Raw genomic sequence first — 20,981 nt, 5'->3', positions numbered from 1 at the left:
TTTCGGCCTAACCAAAATGCCCTCCATGGCTCCTATCTGTAGCAACCACAAATTCCCGCTCGCCATGCTAGACGCCACCTTTAAAGGTGGAGACAGGACGTGGGGACATTGGTGGTTAGGAAGCTCTACATAGGGGACAGACTCGCAACCGGAGACAAACTAACAGAGCACATGGACCTACTGACGGGATAGGAGTTGAGGCACCGCAAATTAAACACTTTCTCCCTAAGGAGACGGCAAGGTACCCCAGGGTCCCTGAGCGAGACACTTCTAGAGATCAACATGGACAATAAGGGGAGGGGGGGGGGGGAACTATGGGAACATATGCGGACGGTTACTAGACAGGGCAAGACTACCACTGGATGAAACTAGATGGAAATGGGAGGACGAACTGAAGACAGAAGTGTGTTGGGTACTCTGGAGCAAAGCATTGAGCAGGGCGAACTCCACCTCTTCCTGCGTTAGGCCTTATGCAATTTAAAGTGGTGACCAGAACCTGAGTGAGCAGGTTCTTCCTGGAGGTGGAGGACAAATGTGAACGGTGGCAGGGAGGCCCAGCCAACCACGCTCACATAGAACATAGAACAGTACAGCACAGAACAGGCCCTTCGGCCCTCGATGTTGTGCCGAGCAATGATCACCCTACTCAAACCCACGTATCCATCCTATACCCGTAACCCAACAATCCCCCTCTTAACCTTACTATTTAGGACACTACGGGCAATTTAGCATGGCCAATCCACCTAACCCGCACATCTTTGGACTGTGGGAGGAAACCGGAGCACCCGGAGGAAACCCACGCACACACGGGGAGGACGTGCAGACTCCACACAGACAGTGACCCAGCCGGGAATCGAACTTGGGACCCTGGAGCTGTGAAGCATTTATGCTAACCACCATGCTACCGCGCTGCCACATGTTATGGGCGTGCCCGAGACTTGTTGGGTTCTGGGCAGCCTTCTTTAAGGCGATGTCCAAGGTTCCGGCGGTGAGGGTGGAGCTGTGCCCGAGTGGCAGTCTTCGAGATATCGAACCAACCAGTCCTTCATATGGGGATGTGGGCCTGTAGCCATCTGGGATGGCCACTTCCAGAATACAAAATGAATTTTTGCAAGGACTATAGGGAAACATGGACAATGCTAAGAAAGCAGGCAGGCACAGAGCCTGGATGCGTATTGAGAAGGCAACTCCCAGACGAGACTGAAACTGTAAGGCAATTAGCATATTGATGGCCCATCTCCGGGAACAATGAATAACATTCAAGTAACCGATACTGTTCAGACATCCTGGCGCCAGTTCCCCAAACCGAAAGCACAAACAAAGCCAAGCCAACGGCCACCGAAGACACGCCCAGCCATCAGGGCACCCACCCCTTTATTGGTCGAGATCAATACCAGTGATCAAGACACGGTCCAATTAATTGGGGCCAAGTTCAAGGCCCGCTCAAAAGCGCGCAAAGCCCCCTTTGGGTACAAGAAGAAACTCCCGCGAGAGAATCGCTCTCTTGGACTCGGCTCTCAAAGCGGAGAGACCTGTCCACCAGAAGCAAGTAAGTCCAAGGTCAACGCTCGCCATCAGACGGACGACCTTAGCCGTTCTCCTATTACACCTTCGCACCCAACGACCTCAGATCCGAACAACAGCCATTGTTCCTCTGACTGAGTGGGCACCCGAAGTTAAGTATAGGCGTTAGCGTTAGAGATAATTTAGTTTGTGGTATTTGTGCATAAGTAGATATTACTGTGTGTGTAAATAAATAGTATTGACTTTGAACTAACTAACTGGTGCATTGGTTCTTTGATCAGTATTCGGGTTTGAACCTTGTGGCGGTATCGAAAGATACCTGGCGACTAGAGCAAACATAATCAGGATTAAGGAAGGCGACTATACTGACCGCCATATTTAGAACCAGATAAACAGAGCAACAGGCCAATGCCCTGGTTTTTGCATCCCTAATCACATGCCAGAAAATCCTGCTCGGCTGGCGTTCGGCAACACCACCCACAGCTGCAGACTGGCTGGCAGACCTGGTGGAATTTCTCCGCCTGGAGAAAATTAAGTACACAACCAAGGGTCGGACGAGGACTTCCACAAACATGGGGGCCATTCATCAGCCTGTTCCAAGACCTACTTGAGGCAAAAGTCGACTAGGAAAAGAGGGGGGTGCTGGGGGAACAGAAAGAGAAAGACAAGGGAGGTCACGTATAAGAGACGGGGGGGGGGGGGGGGGGAGAGAAGAGGGGAGGAATCCCAAATACGGCACAAAACAAAACATAGGGGGCAAGATGAGGAGGGAAAGGGCCACGCAGGCCCCCCTCCTAACACAAACAACAAAAAATTAAAAAGGAAAAAAAAGGTGCATGCATCCAATAGAGGAAGGGTAAAGACTGGTAAAGCTTGTAAAAACTGTTGTACATAGGACACGAATTGGCTTGCAAATATCAGACATACTGGAGCTGCTACTCTGTAAATACCATGTGCCTCACACGGCAAACTGTTATACTGTTAAAGTTGAAAATGCCAATAAAAATATTTTAAAAAAAGAATCAGAAAGAGAGTCCTGGGCCCACTCTCCCGCCCTATGCCCGTAACCTAACCTGCACATCTTTGGACAATAAGGGGTAACTTAGCATAGCCAATCCACTATCAAGTTTTTTTTAAAGTCAATTGCATGGAATTTCTCATAGCCCGCTGGATTTTTCAGGCATCAAACAGGAATAGATTTGTGAGCTTTCTGGCCGGTATAACGAAGCGACACAAGGTGGAACATAGAACATAGAACAGTACAGCACAGAACAGGCCCTTCGGCCCTCGATGTTGTGCCGAGCAATGAATACCCTACTCAAACCCACGTAGAAAAGGCCTGCCACCGAGACCATAACTGTGTGGCGCAACGGATTTTACTGTTGAAGGTGGCAGCTTCTGAATGAGTTTTGAGTTAATTTTTTGACTTTCTTGAGCCTTTAATTAAAAATAAAGACAGAGCAGGAGGCATTTAAATGTATAACCCTGACTAATGTCCTGTTTGTGGCATAATCTCTCCGCCGCATGATATCCTGGCCTAAACGCCCTATTGCGCTCCAAGACCCTCTTTCACGTCTAATTGGTTGCCTTTCTGCTGGATGGCACTTCAGACACTTGATTAGATGGTCTGAGATGGTGGGGTAAAGAGCAAGTGGACCATTTTCCGTTCGGCCTCCCTCACCCTGACAAAAACAGGCACATACAGATTACTATTGAGTCAGTCATGCCAACAGCATTGCTCTATCACATACTCCTCTGAACTGATCTCGTGGTTTCAAGAGTGGAGGAGGAAAAAATAAAATAGCTTGGATTCCTGTTCCAAATTACTCTCCTGAGACCTATATTTAAAAAAGTATGCATGGATTTCAGGTGAGATTATATTCAGGTTTTGTAGTAATGCATTCTACACTGACAAAAGTTGTATCTGAATAATGGACACTTCCCAATACTGGCGAGCAACATTTCCCACTTCCCAACAAGGCATTCAACAAAAGTAACAAGTGGACTTGATAAAATATTATGGCACAAGTCTGGAGTGTAATGGAATACTCTCCACTTGCTTGGATGAGTGCAGCTCCAATGACACTCAAAGAAGCTCAACATCATCCAGGACAAAGCAGCCTACTTGATTGCTCCCCCTTCCACAAGCATTCAAACCCTCCATCACCGATGAACAGTGGCAGCCGTGTGGACCATCTACAAGAACTCACCAGGGTTCCTTGGCAGCATCTTCCAAACCCACAACCACTACCATCTAGGACAACAGCAGCAGACACCTGGGAACACTACCATCTGGAGATACCCCTCCAAGTCATTCACCAACCTGACTTGGAAATATATCGCCATTTCTTCACTGTTGCTGGGTTGGAATTCTGGAATTCCCTCCAAACAGCACTGTGGGCGTACTTATACCTCAGGAACTGCAGCAGTTCAAGAAGGCAGCTACCTCCACCTTTTGAAGGGAAACTAAAGATTGGCAATAAATGCTGGACTAGCCAGTGATGTCCACATTCTATAATGATTTTTTGTTGAATTAAGAAAGCTTCTAATTTTCTCAAATATTTCAGATATGCCAAATCACTCATACAATGACAACGCTTTCTGATTTGTTGTTTGTCCGTGGATACCATCAGCTGCTCGGGCTTTCAATGAATTATTTTCTTGAGCATGTGTAGCGTTAAATGTTGGTAGAAAACACTGCGTGCTCTAACGATGTCAACAGATCAAACCTGGTTGTGTCATTTATTGCCAAAAACAGGCTTTTGTAACCAGGTTTAGCCAATTACATTTTACCACTGTGCCTCCCTGTTCTTCAATGTAAACTAGAAATGGAGTGTAGACTGAAAGACATTGCATTTAGTAAGGGAAGAAACGTGGCCCGGAACTTCCTCAGAGTGGAAATCTCCAGCAAATTGCTATTTGGGACGGACCTGCAAAAATTGCAAAAATCAGGCTGAGTGAGACAGGTGCAGTGAAGCTTTATCAGCAAGTAAGTGGGGCGCAGGGAAGAAAGGAACACCCCTTTTTACTTCACTAGCTGAGCTTGGTCTGTGTTTGAATAGTTACTCAGAGCTAGAAGTGATTTTTTTCCCCTTCCAATTCTTTCAGAACAACTAACAACTAGCAGAACCATTCAAAGTTAACTGTTTAAATCACTTCCGTACAACAGTTCCCAGCACAGGGCTATTGTCCATAGGAAGTTGGCACTTCTAGTAATAATAATAATAATAATAATAATGATAATAGTTTATTGTCACAAGTAGGCTTCAATGAAGTTACTTTGAAAAGCCCCTAGTCGCTGCATTCCGGTGCCTGTTCGGGCGGGCTGGTACAGGAATTAAACCCGCGCTGCTGGCCTTGTTCTGCATTACAAGCCAGCTGTTTAGCCCAATGTGCTAAACCAGCCTCCGGGCATTTGCCGGATAAACCCTTATGTGAGAACTTCTGGAGGGACTCCCCAATGCATCATTGGGGATCCAGTAAGTTATGGACCTTAAATAAATGCCAAAATATGGAAATCAGCTGAGAAATAGAGGAAGGAAGAAGGGGGGAAAAAAGTTATAAAACTAATTTTACATTTTCTGGAACATCAAAATAAAAGAACAGACCAAGCTGATATGGTCCATTGCATTTACCAGTAGTGATTTTTCAATTAGAACAATCAATTCCAACATAACATTTTGTATCGCTCTACTTTTCAAATACTTAGCCAATTGTTTTTAAATGATGCTATTGTCTCTCTCAACGTCATTTGAGGTGAAGCATTTTTTCTAACATTTCCCCATGTCTTTTCTATTGACACATGATGAGTCCATGACCTCTCATTGTGATCTGCCAAACAGTGAGATGAATCATATTAGCTTCCCCAATATACTAATGTTGAAACCCCAGATTTAACTCTTTAACTTTTGCGATGTCAGTTTATTAAAAAAATAATTTTTAAATTATAAATTTAAAGTATCCGATTCATTTTTTTTTCCAATTAAAGAGCAATTTAGCATGGCCAATCCACCTATCCGGCACATCTTTGGGTGGGGGGAGAGACACATGCAGACACTGGGAGAATGTGCAAACTCCAATTCAGACAGTTACCCGGGGCCGGGATCGAACCCGGGTCCTCAGCGCTGTGAGGCAGCAGTACTAACCACTGTGCCACCTTATAAAAATAAATCATGGGTGGAATCTAACGACCAACCCATTACCTGTTTTTCGGTAGTGGAGGAGCCAGCCAATGGGATTTATCGACCCGAAAGTTGTCAATGGCATTTCCTGGTGACCGGCCTGGGATGGAATATCTCGTCGGCATGAACAGCCTCAAATAACTATAACTACTTCTCACTCTTGGTACTATTCCAGCGGACATTCACTGGACGATTTCCATAGCTCAATTATCCTTCTTATAGCAAGGGTACTCAGAACACCAACTTATATCTTAACTTTCTAAAAAAGTAACATTGTGCCACTGAAATGTTGAGAAGCCATCCATTGTAATAATCAAGAAGCAATCCGAATTTCAAAATAATGCTCAGATGATGGCTTTGCCTTTCCTTAACAGAATTGAATAAAGAAAAAGATTTTCTCCAAAATTAATGTTGCATTCTGTCACAAAACAAGCTGAGTTCTAGCATTACTGAAGACTAGAAGCATTGTTCAATTTTGAAATGTTTGGCGTCTGCATGTTTCTCATCAGCAGTAGCATTGCTGCCTGCAGTTACACTGTAGAACTAGTATAACTTAATATAACTATTTATACAGAATAATTGCACATACCACTCGAGCATTCAGATTTTCTGGAAATACGCATTATAAATAAATTATTTCAGCATTTTGAATCAGAAGTTGCAAATTGTCAGTCACTATAAGCTAACATTGAGTTGCCTTCAAAAGAAATTAATGAAACAAGCTCTTCAAACTGTGGACAAATACAGAGGCATTTCTAAAACAAAAGTTCTGATTGCGGATCACCGATTGTGGATTATGCAAATCTAATCAGTCCTATTTGGAAGGAGGGAAGCTTTAGAACTAAAGAAAAGCTGTTTTAGGTTCTTCTTTTGGGTTAGACAGAAGCATTTACTCAGCCACCCATTTCTAGACAACAGTTGCAGATAACTGCTGAGGTTCACAAATGGCTGAGCAGGTGGCGAGAGCATTGCTGTTAGAGGACAGCGCACACCCGAGTACAGGATTGGTGTTGAGATGGTAATTATGTACAATGCATTCCAGATAGGCATCTGCCAGTTCAGGCAATGAAGTATGCTATAAATCATGAAGTAGATGCATACAACATTCACTGTGGCCAACAGCTATAACTCAAAAAGGAACTAGCATGCTCTGATGTAATTTTTATTAATTAACTCAAACATTTCACCTACCTGGCAGCAGCTCTGGAGACAGTGGCTTGTTTGTTACACAGCTTGGTGCAATAGTTTAATGCATCAGAATCTAGAAATATAAACACAGGTATTTTACTTAGAATGAAAAATAATATATCCATGGCTCTTATATAGAAACATTATTTTCTGTAATTGCGCTCTTTTATAATGAACAATCACAGGCGACCCTTCTCAAAGGATGACCACAAATAAACTAACAGAAAATTTAAAAAAACCTAGCACACCAAATTCTAGTCCTGAATTTAATTGATGCATTCCAATCATGACAAGTCATCGCGAGCCTCAAGTATACCGCTGGATTCTGCCTGTTCTCTTTGGGGATGTCCAGGCATGGGTGCGGCCACAGAAGAGATGCAGGCTATCAGGTTGAGCGATTCTCCCTCCGCCGGCCTCCTGCTGCCTGTTCCTGTTGACAGTCACCTTGACCAGGCGCAGGCACAGATCCAAGAGCAGGCCCTCCAGTCTGCCCACTATCCTCCACAATGGATGCCCAAAGCTCAACATCTGTTTTTATGTAGGCTAACAACCATCTCAAACTCTAATGCTGGAGAAATAAAAATTAATATAGAATAACAAAGATCTCCTGTCTTCCTGCACAATACAAAACTAAAAGTTCCCTTTATCAGATGGTGGAAAAAGTTATTTTAAAACCTCCTCAAAAAAGATACAGCAATTGCAAGAGCAGCGGCACTTTTTCACCCCCTGCCCTTTTCCCATGTCTCTGTCACTTTTTTCCTCTTCAGAAAATGATCCAAGACTCTTATGAAAGCCATGATGAATCTGCCTCATCACACTTTAGTCAGTTAAATCTCCAGGCTCCAGAAACATTTTCATTGCAGTCCAATCTTTAGTTATCACACAAGCCATTTGTACCATTTTTGCCAGTGGTACAATCAGTGGTATAACATGTGTTAGATTCTCTCTAGCTATAACTGGTTACAGTTAACATTACTGCAAGCAGAAAGTATATATATCTCAAAATGATACAAGTACCTCAGGGGACAGACATTGTATCCTTGATGGTTGTCAACCGATGGTTCAAGCCACTCCAGCCAAATAAAAGCATGCCGTGAGGCTATTTATAGTACATTTGCTTGCTCCGCAGGTGTACTTGGGTGGACAGTTTTGAATCCTGTGTATAGTTGTCCATCTAATAGAGTTGAGAAATGCAGCTTTTGATCAACGAGAACTTGAGAATTATGGGCGCAATTTACGGAAACATTTCTAAGTGTCACTTTGGGAACGACTGGTGGGGTTTTTCTCGATGGGCAGAAATGTGTCCCTACGAAATTCTTATCGTTACTGACTGTCTCGTAGACTGACTCACTGGACTCGCACCTCAGCGTCACGTCCCTAACAGGAGGAGCTGCTTTTAAATATTCCCTCAACGTTCACTCCCAGTCAAAAGCATGGATGCGTGCAGACCTGCTCCTCGCTTTGGGGATGCCGTCGTGGCAAGGCTTCTCGACGCGAGACGGACACCCTGTTCAGCGAATGTGTAGCTGATCGGAGGAGTTCCAAAGTTTACGGATGCTGGAGATTATGCTGACAATGTGTAGGACCAATGTCAACACTTTGGGTGGTAGGCGGCATGGTGCACAGTGGTTAGGACTGTTGCCTCATGGTACCGAGGACACGCGTTCGATCCCGGCCTCGGGTCACTGTCCATGTGGCGGTTGTAACGAAGTCAGCATTGCTAGGGTGGTAGGCGGTACGGTGGCGCAGTTATTAGCACTGCTGCCTCATGGCATCGACAACCTGGGTTTGATCCCGGCCCCGGGTAACTGTCCGTGTGGAATTTGCACATTCTCCCCGGGTCTGCATGAGTCTCACCCCCACAACCCAAACATATGCAGAGTAGGTTGATTGACCACACTAAATTGCCCCTTAATTGGAAAAACAATAATTGGGTACTTCAAATTTATTTTAAAAAACCACTGCGAGAGTGGCGAGTGGGGTGGAAAACCTGGAGCATGATGTTCGCCTCGAGTGGTGGTGCCCAAGGCATGACTCAGTCCATGACCATGACAGAGTGGCCTTGACACAAACCAGAGCTAAGGAGTCCTAGACACAGGTGGACATTGCTGCGGCACTGCAAAGCATGGACCAGCCAATGAGGACCATCGCTGAGGGTGTCAACACAATGGTCCAATCAATGGGGAGCCGCCAGGATTGGCAGCGCCAGTTGGCGGAGGTGCATCTGAACCTCACTCCTGCTCCCATGCCGAACCACAGGGTCCTACAGACACCATTAGGGAGTAGGAAGCGCTGGAGGCCGGCCAAGGACTTGCCACCATAGAGACAGCAGTCCTTTGGAATAGGTCACCAGTTCTTTGGAATCCCCCATCTGACACCGGTGCATCTCTCGGGCAACAGGCAGAACAGGAATGCACGGTGATGTCTGTGACACCGGTAAGTTGGCAGGGGCCCTCCAGAGGACGTCTGCCAAGGGCATCAAAGATCACAAGGTGCGGAAAGCAGCAGGCTGCCTCCACTTCTGGTGGACACAACTAGACATAACAGTAGACCATGGAAGATCAAGAGGATCACTGAGTGGGCATGGGGGGGGGGGGGGGGGCACTAGCTGGGGGGAATGGAAATATCAAATGTTCACAATAAAAACATGTTACATGTGAAGCATGCGCAAAGCAGGCCTGCCTCCCCCCCCCCCCCCCCCAAACCCTGAGCATAGTGGGTCTAAGATCAAATGCCCCTGACGCAGACCCCATTCAGAAGATAGATGCGAGTGCGCTGTCAGCAGAAAGACAGGAGTCAGGTATTGACATAAACTGTGGAGCACCAGAGCTAACCTCACAGTGAGTTATCAGTCTCCTGCCTTGCATGTTGACCTGCAGAGTGCCAAGAGAGGCCATGTTACACAGACCCTTAGAGTGTGGAACAGGTTAGTCGGGGGGGGGAGGAGGAGGAGGAGGAGGAGGAGGAGGAGGAGATGAGCTGACAGACAAAGCCTTGCCCTATGAGAATCAGGTGAGGATGAGTGTCTTCTTGGTTCGCCAGGCATGCTGGACCCTTGCCGTGTCCTGTCCTCCATCTTTCAGCTCCTCCTGCAAATCCTCCTGGACATCCTCCCCCGCTCCGCCTCCTCCTCAGATGACGCCACATGTCCCTCCTCCTCAGCATGTCATCCCGCTGCTGAGCCAGGTAATGGCTCAGGTAACAGCCAGGTAACCCAGGAAACAGCTCCAGAGTCCTGGGTTCAATTCCGGCATCAGGTGACTGTGTGGAGTTTGGACATTCTCCCAGTGTCTGCGTGGGTTTCCTCTAGGTGCTCCGGTTGCCTCCACAGTCCAAAGATGTGCAGGTTAGGTGGATTGGCCACACCAAATTTCCCCTTAGTGTCCAAAAGGTTAGGGGGGTTACTGGGTAATGGGGATAGGGTGGTGTGGGACTAAGGAGGGTGCTCTTTCCAAGGGCCGGTGCAAACTCGAGGGCCGAATGGCCTCCTTCTGCACTGTAAATTCTACATTGAGCCTCCACCTCGTGTCCAGTCTCCGTACTGACATCATCAGCCAGAATGTCAGCGAGTTCCCCTTATCCCCCAAGAGCCAACTCGTCAAAGACACCAGGGATTTCAGAGTGTCACAAAATGTAACTGTCACACACACACCCTGGGAAACGTACATATATGTGCATGATCCAGTAGTCGCACATGGGAGTTAAAAATTCAGGAAATGGAACACTTTCCTGTTGATGAAGGGCATTCCCTGATGCCCTGGTGGGCGCAAGGCAACACACATGCCATCTATTGTCCCCTGGACCAGGGGATGACTTCACAGATGCACCTGTGAGGTTATAGCTTGTAATATGCAGCACAAGCCCCGCTCGAGCCTTGGAATGGAACAGTTGCTTAAATGTTCAGGGCTGCGGAGACCTTCACAGCTACTGGGAGCGAGTGTCCTCCTCCTCCACGGGGTGCTACGTCACAAGGACGTGGCACAGGTGCCACACTGTCTCTTTGTTGAGACGGAGTCTTCTGCAGCACATGCCGTCCGTCATGTCATCGGAAGAACAACAATGCATGTACACCATGGGCCGTCACTGGCCTCCCCTCTGGGTTCATCCTCAACCTGATAAACTGCCAGTTTATCAGGGTGTGTGGCGGCCCCTTCACATGGGGTGCCGCACCCAGCCTGCGTCGGTGCTGCTGCGTTCTCCTGCATCTGGCTGCCTCAGCTGCCATCAGCACTGTGAGGGCAGCCTCTGCCAGACTGACAAGACCAGCCATATTGTTAATTTGTAAGGAATTGGAGAAGGAGAGACCGACAATCAGTTCGGGCTTCCATCCCGGAACCCTCAAATCCCCCAAGCCTCCCCTCACACTTACGTGTACGCCTCTCAAGAGTGTCATCCACCAAGCCAGTTGTTCTGGAGAACCTCGCTCTGCACACTCACCCTCGGCCTCAGAAGGAGCCCCTCGACCCCTGCCGGGAACATTAGAGTGACCATGCTCAGGTGCCCTGCCCTAATCCACACACTTTTGGTCACGAGAATATTCCCAGTGCTGAAGCCCAGCTCTGAGTATTTGATTGTTTGCTGCTGCCTTGATGGTGCTGACGCTCCAAGAGTTCGGGCATCAAATTTTGATTAATATGCTATGCACTAATCATCGTCAGAGACATGACACGTGTGTCCATGAGAAGTCACTGTAGAGCTGTGAGGTGCTCTCACAAACGGGGCTGCACGGTAGCATGGTGGTTAGCATAAATGCTTCACAGCTCCAGGGTCCCAGGTTCGGTTCCCGGCTGGGTCACTGTCTGTGCGGAGTCTGCACGTCCTCCCCGTGTGTGCGTGGGTTTCCTCCGGGTGCTCCGGTTTCCTCCCACAGTTCAAAGATGTGCGGGTTAGGTGGATTGGCCATGCTAAATTGCCCGTAGTGTCCTAAAAAGTAAGGTTAAGGGGGGGTTATTGGGTTACGGGTATAGGGTGGATACATGGGTTTGAGTAGGGTGATCATTGCTCGGCACAACATTGAGGGCCGAAGGGCCTGTTCTGTGCTGTACTGTTCTAGAATTAACAAGGCCAATTTCTCATTGGCAAATGCCTCATGTTGTGAAGCTAGAGACTGTTTGCAGTAAAAGGGAGTTTACGTGGCCTTCAGCATGGAGCCAAGAACAGGGCTCTGTCCTGGAAGTGTTTGGTAGGACAGACAGGCAGTAGCTGTAGTTGCCCCTGTTGTGGGTCTCCTCAATCTTTAAAGATGGTTGGAAGGCCTTTCAGACGCAAAGCCCCTACCACCCCCCAGGCCTCGGGATGATCCTGACCTGCAAATATTTAGCACCCCCAAAGGAGATCACATGCATTCTCCATTTAAATCCTGGGTCTTGCTACATTCATCCCGATATAGGGTAGTTTTCCATGGAGTCTGCACACAAGGGAGGCGAGTAATGCGGAGTTGAAATATCTACCTTGCATTAAAATCCCACTATGTGATAACAAAAGATTTCAGTCTGAAAATTTCCTTCAGCACTGTGAACATCAGAAAGCTTGTGTTTCACATGGAGAGTGGTGAATGTCATGCCCCTGTTCAAAATAGGGAATATGGATAACCCTGGGAATTATAGGCTAGTTAGTCTTACTTCGGTGCAGGCAAAGTAATGGAAAGGGTACTGAGGGATAGGAGCCGGGATTCTCCTCTACCCGGCGGGGCGGGGGGTCCCGGCGTAGCGGAGTGGCGACAATTCTCCGTACCTTTGGGGGCTAGGCCTGCGCCAGAGTGGTTGGCGCCATGCTGACTGGCGCCAAGACCGCGCCAACGGCCTTTGACGCCCGCCGGCCGGCGTTGGGGCTGGCCAAAAGGCCTTCGCCGGTTCCGCATGCGCCGGTGCGTCAGCTGCCGCTGACGTCACAACCGGCGCATGCGCGGTAGGGGGGGTTCTCTTCCGCCTCCACCATGGTGGAGGCCGTGGCGGAAGAAAAAGAGTGCCCCCACAGCACTGGCCTGCCCGCAGGCCTGGCCACCGTGGGGGCATCCCCCGGGTCCGATCACCCCGTGCCCCGCCCAGGACCCCGGGGGCCGCCAATCCCGCCGCCACCAGAGGTGGTTGAAACCACGGCGGCGGGATTGGCCTCTCAGTGGCGGGACTTCGGCCCATCACGGGCCAGAGAATCGCCGCGGGGGGCTCGCCGATCGGCGGGGCGGGTTTTTCGCCGGCCACGGGCGATTCTCCGACCCTGCGGGGGGGGGGGGGGGGTCGGAGAATTTTGCCCACGATTTCTGGGCATCTGGAAAGACACTGCTTGATTAGGGATAGTCAGCACGGATTTGTGAGGGGTCGGTCTTGCCTCACAAGTCTTATTGAATTCTTTGAGGTGGTGACCAAGCACGTGGATGAAGGTAAAGCAGTGGATGTGGTGTACATGGATTTTAGTAAGGCATTTGATAAGGTCCCTATGGTAGGCTTATGTAGAAAGTAAGGAGGCATGTGATAGTGGGAAATTTGGCCAGTTGAATAACGAACTGGCTAACCGATAGAAGTCAGAGAGTGGTGGTGGATGGCAAATATTCAGCCTGGAGCCCAGTTACCAGTGGCGTACCGCAGGGATCAGTTCTGGGTCCTCTGCTGTTTGTGATTTTCATTAATGACTTGGATGAGGGAGTTGAAGGGTGGGTCAGTAAATTTGCAAATATTGGTGGTGTTGTGGATAGTGAGGAGGGCTGTTGTCGGCTGCAAAGAGACATAGATGGGATGCAGAGCTCGGCTGAGAAGTGGCAGATGGAGTTTAACCCTGAAAAGTATGAGGTTGTCCATTTTGGAAGGACAAATATGAATGCGGAATACAGGGTTAATGGTAGGGTTCTTGGCAATGTGGAGGAGCAGAGAGATCTTGGGGTTTATATTCATAGAGCTTTGAAAGTTGCCACTCAAGTGGATAGAGCTGTGAAGAAGGCCTATGGTGTGCTCGCGTTCATTAGCAGAGGGATTGAATTCAAGAGCCGTGAGGTGATGATGCAGCTGTACAAAACCTTGGTAAGGCCACATTTGGAGTACTGTGTGAAGTTCTGGTCGCCTCATTTTAGGAAGGATGTGGAAGCTTTGGAAAAGGTGCAAAGGAGATTTACCAGGATGTTGCCTGGAATGGAGAGTAGGTTTTACGAGGAAAGGTTGAGGGTGCTAGGCATTTTCTCATTAGAACGGAGAAGGATGAGGGGCGACTTGATAGAGATGATCAGGGGAATAGATAGATTAGACAGTCAGAGACTTTTTCCCCGGGTGGAACAAACCATTACAAGGGGACATAGATTTAAGGTGAATGGTGGAAGATATAGGGGGGGAATGTCAGAGGTAGGTTCTTTACCCAGAGAGCAGTGGGGGCATGGGATGCACTGCCTGTGGAAGTAGTTGAGTCGGAAACATTAGGGACCTTCAAGCGGCTATTGGATAGGTACATGGATTACGGTAGAATGATGGGGTATAGATTAATTTGTTCTTAATCTAGGACTAAAGTTCGGCACAATATCGTGGGCTGAAGGGCCTGTTCTGTGCTGTATTTTTCTATGTTCTATGTTCTTGTACTACACTATCCTTATGCCAGAGTCAACGTCATCCACTGTGTAAGCAACTACTTCTCCATTAGTTTAACTGTAATTAATATTGCTGAAATAATGAGGTCCAAAGAAATAATCCTGGTTTAGTATTATAGATGTGCACAGGAAGATTAAATGTAGCTTTCCTGATTATTATTTCATGCTATCAATTCAATTACAAAAACTGCTTTCATGGGTAAACAATTTTTCATCAAAATGCCACAATAGATTGTGGGTACAATTATACAGAAAATAGATGTTCCTGTTGCATTTTTAAGAGTGGAGAGGAAAACGATATCACACATCTGCTATTATACTGGTAGCAAAATGAAGTTTCAATGTAGAGTCTTCCACTTGTTTAATTGTGGTTATTGATTGCTTTGGAGAGATTGCCAACTGTGTTTTGTCACCCGATGGACAGAGATCTGTTATATATTATGCGCAACTTCAAGAATTCTTTCCTATTCCACATCTGGGCTTTTCCTCTCCATAAGTTTTAAAATGGCTCTTTGTTAGCAGAGAAAATCCTTCCTCTAATGACCATAACATTCTGTCATCATGCCCCTGTATAAAATCATCTCAAAGATTAAATGCACAAAATGACCTTGAATAGACAATATCTTAGATGCTGAATTCCAGCTCTCAAGTCTATCACAACTTCCAGAACAGCCTGATAGCAGTTAACCAACCCTGCTTAATTCTTTATGTTGAATTATTTTGCTGCCTTCCTGTTACACAGGTTTCACTGAAGTTAAGTTTGGGTTTGAACTATCTAAAACAGTCTCGTGTCTAATGTACCACCTCATAAGTTAATACTGCACCAACAACAAAATAACAGAGCCCCTAAATGATCTGAGGACTATGAGATCTCTGCAATCTATCAAGCACATGGCAACAATTTGTTTTTACTGCCATGAAATATGCTAATTTACTTTTATTCAAAAATGTTTTAAAATACTATGGATATCTAATGCCAGTCACTCACCAGTACAGCTCATGTTTTATACTTCTATGTGCAACCATTTTTCACCAGTGCAATCTGTTTCATTTATATTCATTCATGGAAATGTGGGGTTAATTAACGAGGCCAAAACTTATTCCACATCCCTAATTTCCCTCGAGAAGCACGTGGTGAGCCCTTCTTAACTGCTGCCGTGGTGCAGGTGCACCCATGGTACTGTTAGGAAGGAAGTCGCATGATTTTGAAGAGCGACAATGAAGGAACAACAATATATTTCTAGATGAGGATAACGTGTGACTCGGAGGAGAACTTTCAAGTGATGATGTCCTCATGCGCCTGCTTCCCTCTTGCTTCTCGGCAGTAGAGGTTGCTGGTTTAGAAGGTTCTGCTGCAAGTGCCTTGGTGACTTGCTGCAGTGCATCTTATAGATGATACACATTGCTGTCACTGTGCACTGGTGATGGATGGGGTGCCAACAAAGTACAAAGGTTTATTTTGGATGGTGCTGAGCTTCATGACCATTGCTGAGGCTGCACTCACCTAGGTAAATGGACAGCATTTCAAAATAATTATGATTTCTGCCTTGTAGATAGATGAAGGCAGGCTTTGGGAGTCAGAATTACTTGATACAGAATCCTAACGTCTCACCTGCATCTACAATATTATATGGCTAATCTAGTTAGGTTTCTGATCAATGGTAAGACTCCCTCCCCTTACCTGTCATGGGGAGGTGGGTCAGGATATCTCTTGCTGGAGATGGTCACTGCCTGTCACTTTGTGGTGTGATTGTTACTTGCCACATAGCAGTCCCAGCCTGAATGTTGTCCTGGTCTTGCTGCATGTGGGCATGTGCCGCTTTATTGCCTGAGGAGTTGCAAATGGTTTTGAACACTCTAATAATCACCACTTCTGATCTTTTGAGGGAGGAAAATTCACCGTTTAAGCAACTGAAGCTGATAGCCCTAAGGAACTGCTGCAGTACTGTCCTTTGAGCTGAATTGACTGGTCTGCAACAGCAATCATGCTTTGTACTAGCAACGACTCCAGCCAGTAGAGAGTTCCCCCCAAATTCATTTTACTAGCGCTCCTTAATGTCACTCAGTCAAATGCTGCCTTGATATCAAGGGCAGTCACTTTCACCTCATCTCAACTTAAGCTTTTTTGACCATGTTGGATCAAGGCTGCTATGAGATCAGGCGCGGAGTGATCCTGGCAGAATCCAAACTGAACATTGGTGAACAGCTGAGTAAGTTTCACTTTTCCATCATTCTGTTGATGGAGTGTAAACTGATGGGGCTGTGATTGGTAGGACTGGATTTGTCCTGCTTTTTGTGGGCAGGATATACCTGGGCAATTTTCCACATTGTCGTGTAGATGTCAGTGTTGTAGCTGTAGTGGAACAGCTTGCTTACAGTGATGTGACTCATTCTGGAACACATCTTCAGCTCTTTGGTCTGGATGTTGTGGGAGCCCAAAGACCGTACCATATCTAATGTCCTTCACCATTTCCTGATATCATGTGGAGCAAATTGAAGATTGCCGCTTGTGATGTTTGTAATCTCAGGAAGTGGGCGAGATGACTATGATGGTTATAAATGCTTCAGCCGTTTGCACAGATGCGCTCCACACCCTATCATTGAAGATGGGCCTGTTCATGGTCTCCCATAGGTTGTTTAACTGCTTGCCACAATCCGCGACTGGATGTGGAAGGACTGAAGAGCTTTGATCGTGGAACTGCTTAACTCTGTCTATAGCATGTTGCTACCTCTGTTAAGCATGTATGTAGTCCAGCACTGCTCAGAGTACCTAAAAACGAAGTGGCAACTCAGTCCTGCTCTTGGCATTGGGTCCTATAGGCCTCATCAAACCTATGCTAGCCCCTTGGCTTAATTGTAATGGTAGAGTAAGGAATATGCCAGGTGATGAGGTATAGATTATGATGGAATACTATGGAGAGTTCACGAACGCATCGGTAAACTGTGCTCAATCTAACCCATTTAGCATGGTGAAGTACCACACAACATAAATGTATATTGTATAAATTGGAGAGTGGGGTCATAGGGGTGCATAAGGTGTTTTAATTATTTTTAAATAGGACCATCTCCAGCACACCATAGAATTATTGTCTGAGATGCAGCTAGAGAACCATGTTGAAAAAGGAAAGTTAGCTTTAAAAAGATAAAAAGCATACAACAAGTAGATTAGGGAAGACAAGGTTAATTAGGATTTCCACTTATTTTAATTTTCACACCACCTGCTGCAGACACCTATGTCTTTCAGAACACCGCAAGTTTGGTTAGTAGTTGTGACATGTGGCCACTCGTGGTGATGAACAATGAAGATCTGTGCCCATATTACCCTCAGTACTTCTTCCAAGTGGTGTCCAAAATGGAGGAGTACTGATTCAACAGCTAAATAAGGGCAGATGGTGGCAATCAGGAGGTTTGTCCAAGTTTGGCTAGATTTCATGGGGTTTAGAGTCAATGTTAAGGCCACCAAGGCATTTCCTTTTTACTGTACACCACTGTGCCGCCACCTCTAGGGGGCCTGCCCAGCCAGAGAGACCGGCCTGCCGATTGGTGGGCCCCGATCACGGTGTCAGATTGTTGCTTGATCAGCCTGGAGGACAGCTCTTGCAATTTTAGCTCAAGTCTACAGATGTTAGTGAGAAGGGCTAGGCTACTTGTGCATTTGACATGCCCAGTGCAGAGGTTGGTGCTGGGTTATCCATCCAGATTTATTATTAGACATTTCATAGCATTTAGACACAACTGAGTGGCTCACTAGGCCATTTTGGAGGGCAGTTAAGATCACGTCGCTACAGATCTGGATTCACATACAGGCCAGCAGAATCCCTTCCCTAAACAACAGCAGTGAGGGAGATGGTTTTTAATGACAATTTGAGAGTTTCATGGTAACCATTACTGACAGCTTTTTATTCCAGATTTCTTTAATTATCTGAAATTCCATTCCTTAGCTGCCGTGGTGGGATTTGGATTCATATATCTGCATAATTTGTCCGGTAACAAAATCATTCTGCCACTCTTACGCAGTCAAGACTAAAGTTGCACTGAATCTGTAATCTGTTGAACTGTCCTTGTTGCTGAACCCTCTTGCTCCCTCCCTCCCATGACCCACAATCTGTGACCATCACTCTCCTCTCCCCCCCCCCCCCCCCCCCCCCCCAGCCCTCCAACTATCAATCATTGGCAGCTTATGGGCTGCAAAATTTCCATCCACCTTGATCTCCCTGCTGTGGCACTTAACGCGGTGGGCCTTTCAAAATGCAAGCGGCCCAGGGTCTTGTGCCAGCCCTCCAACTGCATTGGCAAAAGTCCACTCTCCTACATTAGATTTCACACTTTGAATAGGGTGAATCTCAAATCTGAATATTGCAGTCTTGTATGTGCAGAGTGAGAACTTTAATGGAAGTGGACTTGTTGTTATTTTAATCATTTCTAGTTTTCTAAATTACACATTGCAACTATAAAGACTGGCTTATTCTGTATTAACAATATCACGACTAATAGTTAGAAATTTATGATGACAAAAAGCCTACACAGAGCCAGAAACAGTAGTCATCACTTCAAAATAAATAAGTGTTAAAAATGTATTTTTGAAGTTAATTACTGTTGGGGTTAAATACGGAACAATTCTTGCAATCTTTCTCCAAAATGTTTTTAGGAAATGCAGCTTCTAGGCTGAGATTGTTCAGTTCTCAGACTTCTCCAAATATTGAGCACTGTAATAGGTGACAAGCCACCAACCCATAGGACAGATGTATGGTATTAACAGCTTAGAGCCAACAGCTGACATGTCTCTTCTCAAATTCCGGGGTAAATCAATGTTTCACTTATGAAATCTCAAATCTGTCTTGAATAATTTCACCAAACATCAGATAGGCTTTTTAAACCACGTCTCAGTGAATGTATTTCTGCTGTGCTTTTGAAATTACAAATCTATTCAAGCCAAGTAGCAATATTCCCATTCCGAGATTTGCAGCTCAGTTCTAACCGAATATAAAATTTCAAATAACTGATAAAGATTGCTTCCTCCATAGACAGAAACAAAACCTGTTTTACTGTTGTGTTATATGCTATAGAGTTTCTGAAGTTTTGCTTCTTGAATAGTTTTGCCTATTTATTAATATTAAGATTCACTTCATAAAATGATTAGTAGAACGGGAGGGCCGGCGGAAACGGCAGCGTGCACGAGGAGACAACGGCGGAAAAATCTGACCGGGAGAAGCGAGGGGCAACACTGGCACCAGACCCACTCGAGGATTGCCCTCCGGAAGTGCCTCGCCAGCACAAACAGATGCCTACTTACATGTATATAGATATATCATATCCTGTGTACATAACAGCGAAGTATACTCTGTACAAAAACCCAATAAAAAACATTTTAAAAAAATAATAAAATGATTAGTGTTCTCATAAGAGTATCAGACCATGCAGATATAGATAGCATGCCGCACATTCCTGTGAAGCTATAACCAACAAACAGCAATCACTCAGTTCTATTTAAAAGTGTCTGCACCAATATGAAACATTGGATATCTTGCTTAAAAGTAGATTCACGGAACATATCATTTTACTTAAATTAAAGATTGCCCATGAGATAGGAGTATGATATGTAAAATACAGAGCAACAAGCTAACCTTAAAATAAGAATTTGTTGTTCTTATTTGATGTGCAGTAAAAGACTTCAATACATCAGATAATTTATCGAACCACAGTTGTAATCATAAATGCATATTTTACATTTTGAGGAGAATGCAGGGTTTTAAATATATTGGATTCTAAACATTTGGCAATTTAAGGGTGCACAGCTTGGGCTAAAATGTGTTTGACCGCAGTAGTCATGTTTTAAAAAAAAAATCTTGTTTTGCAAGACAGAAAGCTTTAGGAGCCAGAGGTGAAATTGCCCATCGTAAAAGCCTGGGATAATGCACTGTTGTTTGACTAGAGAGATTCCCTGGGGAGTTTACATCCTGAGGAGTTAATTAGCTCCCAGCTTGGGGAGATGATGTCATTGTTGGGTGGAGCTAAGGCATTCAGACATTTTGAGAAAGCTTTTGAGTGGAGTTCCGATCTGGCTACCATTTAGACCATGAGTAAAGTCTCTTTTTTCACAGAAGGATAGTTAAATAAAAAGATTAGTAGTATTTAAAGCAGTACAGAAGGTAAACAATCCAGTTGAAACAGATTTTTGAAGACATCCAGCCAGAGGCTGCAGAGGTTCTAACAGGAGCTAAATGTGTTCTAGAAAGCAAGTATTACTCTGTGCCATTGGGATGTAGGATAGGTCGAGAGCTGCATGATTTTTTCTTTCATGTTTTTTAATTGGGAATAGAGATAGTAATTAAGGGTATTGTATTTACTGTATTGCGTAATATTGTTTAAGGAGTAATTGTGAGCTATGTTCGGTTGTGATGTTAAACAGTTTAAGATTGTGTTAATAATAAAGTTTTGCTTTAAAATACCAAATTCCTATTTCTTCGTGCAATAATTCCTGGAGCGGAGTATTCTTTCTGCACAGTCTTACAAAATAAATT

General features: G+C 45.6%; 1 protein-coding gene across 6 annotated transcripts in view; it reads right to left on the bottom strand.

Moving 5' to 3' along the window:
- Positions 1 to 20,981, bottom strand: part of LOC119967541 (CYFIP-related Rac1 interactor A) — a 335,741-nt gene that overhangs the window by 119,684 nt on the left and 195,076 nt on the right. For all 6 annotated transcript variants that reach the window (XM_038800231.1, XM_038800233.1, XM_038800232.1 and 3 more), the window contains one exon: positions 6,897 to 6,966. The gene's annotated coding sequence lies outside the window, so the exon portion shown is untranslated. The remainder of the gene's footprint in view (positions 1 to 6,896; positions 6,967 to 20,981) is intronic.

Source organism: Scyliorhinus canicula, chromosome 6 (genome assembly GCF_902713615.1).
Source record: "Scyliorhinus canicula chromosome 6, sScyCan1.1, whole genome shotgun sequence".
Lineage (NCBI taxonomy): Eukaryota > Metazoa > Chordata > Chondrichthyes > Carcharhiniformes > Scyliorhinidae > Scyliorhinus > Scyliorhinus canicula.
This window is presented reverse-complemented; position numbering and strand designations above follow the sequence as displayed.